The sequence below is a fragment of the Eschrichtius robustus genome, chromosome 15 (genome assembly GCF_028021215.1).
Source record: "Eschrichtius robustus isolate mEscRob2 chromosome 15, mEscRob2.pri, whole genome shotgun sequence".
Lineage (NCBI taxonomy): Eukaryota > Metazoa > Chordata > Mammalia > Artiodactyla > Eschrichtiidae > Eschrichtius > Eschrichtius robustus.
In genome coordinates this window covers 27,862,399-27,869,815 of record NC_090838.1, presented here as the reverse complement: position 1 = coordinate 27,869,815, position 7,417 = coordinate 27,862,399, and the positions used below count along the sequence as shown (strand labels likewise).

At 39.2% G+C, this 7,417-nt stretch overlaps 1 pseudogene; it reads right to left on the bottom strand.

Annotated features, from left to right (window-relative positions):
• Nucleotides 1–493: 493 nt before the first annotated feature.
• On the bottom strand, nucleotides 494–1,397 carry LOC137777347 (enkurin domain-containing protein 1 pseudogene; annotated as a pseudogene).
• Between the last annotated feature and the right edge of the window lie 6,020 nt (nucleotides 1,398–7,417).

The following is a 7,417-nucleotide window of genomic DNA, read 5'->3' as shown; positions in this document are numbered from 1 at the left end:
GAGGGAGACGCAAGAGGGAGGATATGGGGATACATGTACATGTAGAGCTGATTCACTTTCTTATAAAGCAGAAACTAACACACCATTGTAAAGCAATTATACTCCAATAAAGATGTTTTAAAAAAAATTACCAGTATCTAGAATGGCTTACAACAATAGAAATTCATTCTTTCACAGCTCTAGAGGTTAAAAGGCTGAAATCAAGATGTTAGCAAATTAATGTTCCGTCTGAGACTCTGGGTAAAATCCTCGCTTGATTTTTCCTAGCTTCCTGAGGTGGCCACCAGGAATCTTTGGAATTCCTATCTTACAGCTGCATAACTCCAAACTCTGCCTCCACCATCTCTCCTGTGTGTGTTTCTATGTCTTTTTCTTCCTATAAGGACACTAGTTATGGTGAATTAGGACACATCTTCATCAAGTATGACCTCATCTTGTTTACATCTGCAAGGACCCTATTTTTAAATAAGGCCACATTGACAGGGACCAGACATTAGAACTTCAACATATCTTTTGGGAGAGACACAACACCAATCTGGTGCCGCTGGTTCTCAGGCATCCAAGTGTGGCCAGGGGGCACGGCCGGGTCCGGCTGGCTGTGCTGACGGGCCTCAGCCTCCTGCCGCCACAGATCCCTGCGCTCCAACAAGTGATGGGGCACGTGACCCTTCTGTGTGGCGTTGTAGTGCTCCTGGGCCTGCCTTTGCTGCTCCAGCACCTGTGCCAGGACTTGCAGCGAGCGAGAATGCCGCCGGGGGGCCCTCTTGGCAGTGCGAGCACTGTGGGTAATGAAGTCCACACTTGGGCCTGGGCCCTTAGCATTGGGACCTGGTGGAGTTGGTTAGCTGGGGACTGGGGACACGGGGTGGTGGGAACCCAGGGCCGCAACGAGAATGTGCCCGCAGGAAGTGGGCAGGCTCTGTCCCAGAGGCAGGGCCGGGCTCCTGCAGCTGGGCCTTGACATGGGACTCCACTTTGTCATACTTGGGTGAGCGCCACAGAGCCTTCAGGGGCCTGGACTGGTCCTACTCCCGGCTGTGCTCCTGCTCACGGAAGCGCCTCTGGATCTCCCTGATCCGCCTCAGGTTCTCCTTCTCATGGTCTTTAGGGTCCTTCCTCTTGGGAGAGGCCCCTGGGCCTAGGGAGATACCCCCGAGCTGCAGCAGCACGCCACCCACGCCGCGCCGGCCACGCTCCAGGATTTCTCCGGCTCCGGGACCGATGCGGGTGCCGCGGGGAGGGGTGGCGTCTAGGTCGGGGTCCGGAGTCAGCAGGCCCAACTTCAGCGCGTTTCCCTCAAGGTGCCCTTGGGCCGAGGCCGGCCGCCAGTAGTAGTCAGGACAGAGCATAGGGTCTGGGGGGATAGGCCCCGAGATGCGGGACGGACCCTCGCACATGCCGCCGTTGTCCTTCCGAGCAGTTTCACCGCCCACTGCCGCTTTTTTTTTTTTTTTGTAGAAATAAGATCTACAGCTATAGCTTGGTGCAGGAGGAAAACAAAGATGAATTTATTTCTTACAGTTATAGGTTGAACTGTGTCCCCACAAAATTCATATGTTGAAGCCCTAATCCCCAATACCTTGGAATGTGACTGTATTTGGAGATAGGGCCTTAAAAGAAGTAATTTCATTAAAATAAGATTGTTAGAGTGGGTCCTAATCCAATATGCATGGTGCTCTCATAAGAAGAAGAGATTAAGGCACAGACAACACAGATCAAGGGAGGACCATATGAGGACACACAGGGAAGACACCTATGTACAAGCCAAAGAGAGATGTCTCAGAATGAAACCAACCCTGCCAATACCTTGATTTCAGACTATCGGACTTTAGAATTTTGAGCGAATAAATTTCTAACTCACCCAGTATGTGGTACTTTGTATGGCAGCCCTAGCAAACTAATAAGGCAGAGCAATGCTTTTAGCCCCTTTCAGCATAATAGAGTTCTAAGCATATATAGGATTTTTGAACAATGTGAAGTTTAGGGATTGGACTTTTGGAGACATGTACAGACTGATATCATCTGTTGACGTATCATCACTCAGGTGAGATTTGTTAACATTTAAAATTGTGCTTATTGAGTTAAGTGAAACATGATTGGTAACATTCAGAGCAAGGTGTTCTCATTGATCAATTAATATATTCACTAAGGTAAATTATCACTGATCCATTAAACAGGTTTAAACCAGTTCTGGTAGCTTCTTGTTATCATGGCTAAAGAATAATCCATCTTCACCTAACTTTAGAGAAATGTTTTTCAGAACTTTTAAATTAGGAGAAAATAACTCTTAATAATACTGAAAATTTATCCATAAACATGGTATATATGTGAATTTATTTGTACCTTCTTTAATTTCTCTCAGTAATGTTTTGAATTCTCTCTCTGGATTTTGTTTCACAAAATAATTTATTAAGGCTCATTTCTATCCATTAATCTTTAATTCATTGAGAACATCTGAAATCCACTTATATGTGAATTTATCATTCCATATATTTCTATTTTGTCCAGAATAATTTCTTGAGAAACTACAAAAATAACTCCAGAGATCTTATAGGACCTAGAAATTTGGGGGACTCAAAGAACTGGTATCACTTACACAGTGAACAGTCAACCATAAATGTTAACAGATGGAAGGAAAGACAAGGACAGATATTTCAAATGTATCCCATCCCTTCACACCTATTCCATATCTGTATTTTGTTTATTTGGATAATAGCAAAGAGCCTAATTTATTAATTTGGGATTCATATATCTCCCTCCCTAATCCGCATATCTAAGTAATAATAAATAAAATGCTTAACAGTAAGTCACTTAAGTGAAAGGAATAATAGAAACATGGGTTTACACAACATTCCCAGAATAATGCAAAACACACTGAATGCTGATTTTTCTTTAATATGCCAGGTCTTATATTTAATTTGAAGCTTTTTAATGTCAGCAAAAGGCACATGGAATTTTCAACTCAAATATTTATCTTTAGTCAATAGAATTCAGCAAAATATGGGTCATTCATTTCAGTTGGGGGGGGGGAAACCTAGGCATTGATCATTACTCACTCTGTACTAACATGATAAGCTATTCAGTTCTAATTGTGATAACAATTGACCATTTGCAATGTAAGAATGCCTATAATATAAGTGCATAGAGATCTAACTGAAACCAAAAAAAAGAGCTAAATAATTTTACTGTAATTTGGTTTCCTTTATTCAATTTTTGATCATTGTGATGTTCAGGATATAAGGAATAATTGCATATATATATATTTTTTTTTTCTATTGGAGTATAGTTGGTTTACACTGCTGTATCAGTTTCTGCTATACAGCAAAGTGAATCAGCCATATGTATACATATATCCCTCTTTTTTGAATTTCCTTCCCATTTAGGTCATCACAGAGCACCAGGTAGAGTTCCCTGCACTATACAGTAGGTTCTTATTAGTTATCTATTTTATACATAGTAGTGTATATATGTCAATCCAATCTCCCAAGTCATCCCACCCCCCCATTCCCCCTTAGTATCCATACATTAGTTCTCTACGTCTGTGTCTTTTTTTCTGCTTTGCATATAAGATCATCTATACGATTTTGCTTGAATCCACATATATGCGTTAATATATGATGTTTTTCTCTTTCTGATTTACTTCACTCTGTATGACAGACTCTAGGTCCATCCACCTCACTACAAATAACTCAATTTCATTTCTTTTTATGGCTCAGTAATATTCCATTGTATATATGTGCCACATCTTCTTTATCCATTCATCTGTCGATGGACATTTAGTTTGCTTCCATGTCCTGGCTATTGTAAATAGTGCTTCAATGAACATTGGGGTGCATGTGTCTTTATGAATTATGGTTTTCTCTGGCTTATGCCCAGGAGTGGGTTTGCTGGGTCATATGGAGTTCTGTTTTTATTTTTTTAAGGAACCTCCATACTGTTCCCCACAGTGATTGAATCAATTTACATTCCCACCAACAGTGTAAGAGGGTTCCCCTTTCTTCACACCCTCTCCATCATTTATTGTTTGTAGATTTTTTGTACATTTTTTTTTTTTTTTTTTTTTTAGACATAATGCTATTGCACACTTAACAGAGGACAGTACAGGATAAACAGAACTTTTTTTTTTTTTTAAATTTTATTTATTTATTTATGGCTGTTTTGGGTCTTCGTTTCTGTGTGAGGGCTTTCTCCAGTTGCGGCAAGTGGGGGCCACTCTTCATCGCGGTGCGCGGGCCTCTCACCATCGTGGCCTCTCTTGTTGCGGAGCACAGGCTCCAGACGCGCAGGCTCAGCAGTTGTGGCTCACGGGCCTAGTCGCTCCGCGGCATGTGGGATCCTCCCAGACCAGGGCTCGAACCCGTGTCCCCTGCGTTGGCAGGCGGACTCTCAACCACTGCGCCACCAGGGAAGCCCTGTTTGTAGATTTTTTGATGATGGCCATTCTGACCAGTGTGAGGTGATACCTCATTGTAGTTTTGATTTGCATGTCTCTAACAATTAGTGATGTTGAGCATCTTTTCATGTGTTTGTTGGGCATTTGTATGTCTTCTTTGGAGAAATGTCTATTTAGGTGTTCTGCCCATTTTTGGATTGGGTTGTTTGTTTTTTTGATATTGAGTTGCAAGAGCTGTTTGTATATTTTAGAGATTAATCCACTGTCAGTTGCTTCATTTGCAAATATTTTCTCCCATTCTGAGGGTTGTCTTTTCGTCTTGTTTATAGTTTCCTTTGCTGTGCAATAGCTTTTAAGTTTAATTAGGTCCCATTTGTTTATTTTTGTTTTTATTCTCCTTACTCTAGGAGGTGGGTCAAAAAAGATCTTGCTGCAATTTATGTCAAACAGTGGTCTGCCTATGTTTTATAGTGTCTGGCCTTACATATAGGTCTTTAATCTATTTTGAGTTTATTATTGTGTATGGTGTTAGGGAGTGTTCTAATTTCATTCTTTTACATGTAGTTGTCCAGTCTTTTCAGCACCATTTATTGAAGAGACTGTCTTCTCTCCATTGTATATCCTTGCCTCCTTTGTCATAGATTAGTTGACCATAGGTGTGTGGGTTTATCTCTAGGCATTCTATCCTGTTCCATTGATCTATATTTCTGTTTTTGTGCCAGTACCATACTGTCTGGATTACTGTAGCTTTGTAGTATAGTCTGATGTCAGGGAGCCTGATTCCTCCAGCTCCATTTTTCTTCCTTAAGATTGCTTTGGCTATTCAGGGTCTTTTGTGTTTCCATACAAATTATAAAATTTTTGTTCTACTTCTCTAAAAAATGCCATTGGTAATTTGATAGGGATTGCATTGAATCTGTAGATTGCTTTGAGTAATATGGTCATTTTCACAATATTGATTCTTCCAATCCAAGAACATGGTATATCTCGCCATCTGTTTGTGTCATCTTTGATTTCTTTCATCAGTATCTTATAGTTTTCTGCATACGGGTCCTTTGCCTCCTTAGGTAGGTTTATCCCTAGGTATTTTATTCTTTTTGTTGCAATGGTAAATGGGATTGTTTCCTTAATTTCTCTTTCTGATCTTTCATTGTTAGTGTTGAGGAATGCAAGAGATTTCTGTGTATTAATTTTGTATCCTGCAACTTTACCAGATTCATTGTTTAGCTCTAGTAGTTTTCTGGTGGCATGTTTAGGATTTTCTATGTACAGTATCATGCCATCTGCCAACAGTGATGGTTTTACTTCTTCTTTTCCAATTTGCATTCCTTTAATTTCTTTTTCTTTTCTGATTGCCATGGCTAGGACTTCCAAAACTATGTTGAATAAGAGTGGTGAGAGTAAACACCCTTGTCTTGTTCCTGATTTTAGAGGAAATGCTTTCAGTTTTTCACCATTGAGAATGATATTTGCTGTGGGTTTGTCATATATGACCTTTATTATGTTGAGGTAGTTTCCCTGTATGCCCACCTTCTGGAGAGTTTTCATCATAAATAGGTGTTGCATTTTGTCAAGAGTATTTTCTGCATCTATTAAGATGATTATATTTTTTTTCTTCAATTTTTTAATACGGTGTATCACATTGATTGATTTGCATATATTGAAGAATCCTTTCATCCCTAGGATAAATCCCACTTGATTATGGGTGTATGATCCTTTTAATGTGTTGTTGGATTCTGTTTGCTAGTATTTTGTTGAGGAGTTTTGCATCTATATTCATCAGTGATATTGGTCTGTAATTTTCCTTTTTTGTAGTATCTTTGTCTGGTTTTGGTATCAGGGTGATGGTGGCCTCATAGAATGAGCTTGAGAGTGTTCCTCCCTCTGCACGTTTTTGGAATAGTTTGAGAAGGATAGGTGTTAAATCTTCTCTAAATGTTTCATAGAATTCACCTTTTGAAGCCATCTGGTCCTGGACTTTTGATTGTTGGAAGATTTTTAATCACAGTTTCAATTTCATTACTTGTGATTGGTGTGTTCATGTATTCAATTTCTTCCTGGTTCTGTCTTGGAAGGTTGTACTTTTCTATGAATTTGTCCATTTCTTCCGGATTGTCTATTTTATTGACATATAGTTGGTTGCAGTAGTCTCTTACTATCCTTTCTATTTCTGTGGTGTCAGTTGTAACTTCTTTTTCATTTCTACTTTAATTGATTTGATTCCTCTCCCTTTTTTTCTTGATGAGTCTGGCTAAGGGTTTATCTATTTTGTTTATCTTCTCAAAGAACCAGCTTTTAGTTTTCTTGATCTTTGCTATTGTTTTTTTCTCTTCTATTTCACTTATATCTGCTTTGATCTTTATGATTTATTTCCTTCTACTAAACTTGGTTTTTTTTGTTCCTTCTTTCTCTAGTTGCTTTAGGTGTAAGGTTAGGTTTTTTATTTGACTTTTTTCTTGTTTCTTGAGGTAGGATTTTATTGCTATAAACTTCCCTCTTAGAACTGCTTTTGCTGTATCCCATAGGTTTTGGGTTGTTTTGTTTTGGTTGTCATTTGTTTCTAGTAATTTTTTAATTTCCTCTTTGATTTCTTCAGTGATGTCTTGGTTATTTAGTTCCATATCATTTAGCCTCCATGTGTTTGTGTTTCTTACAGTTTTTTTTCCTGTAACTGATTTCTAATCTCATAGTGTTGTGGTCAGAAAAGATGCTTGATATGATTTCAATTTTCTTAAATTTACCGAGGCTTGATTTGTGACCCAAGATGTGCTCTATCCTGGAGAATGTTTCATGTGCACTTGAGAAGAAAGTGTATTTTGCTGCATTCGGATGTAATATCCTATAATTATCAATTAAATCTATCTGGTCTAATGTGTCATTTAAGTTTGTGTTTCCTTATTAATTTTATGTCTGGAAGATCTATCGATTGGTGTAACAGAAGTGTTAAAGTCCCCCACTATTATTGTGTTACTGTCGATTTCCCCTTTTGTAGCTGTTAGCATTTGCCTTATGCATTGAAGTGCT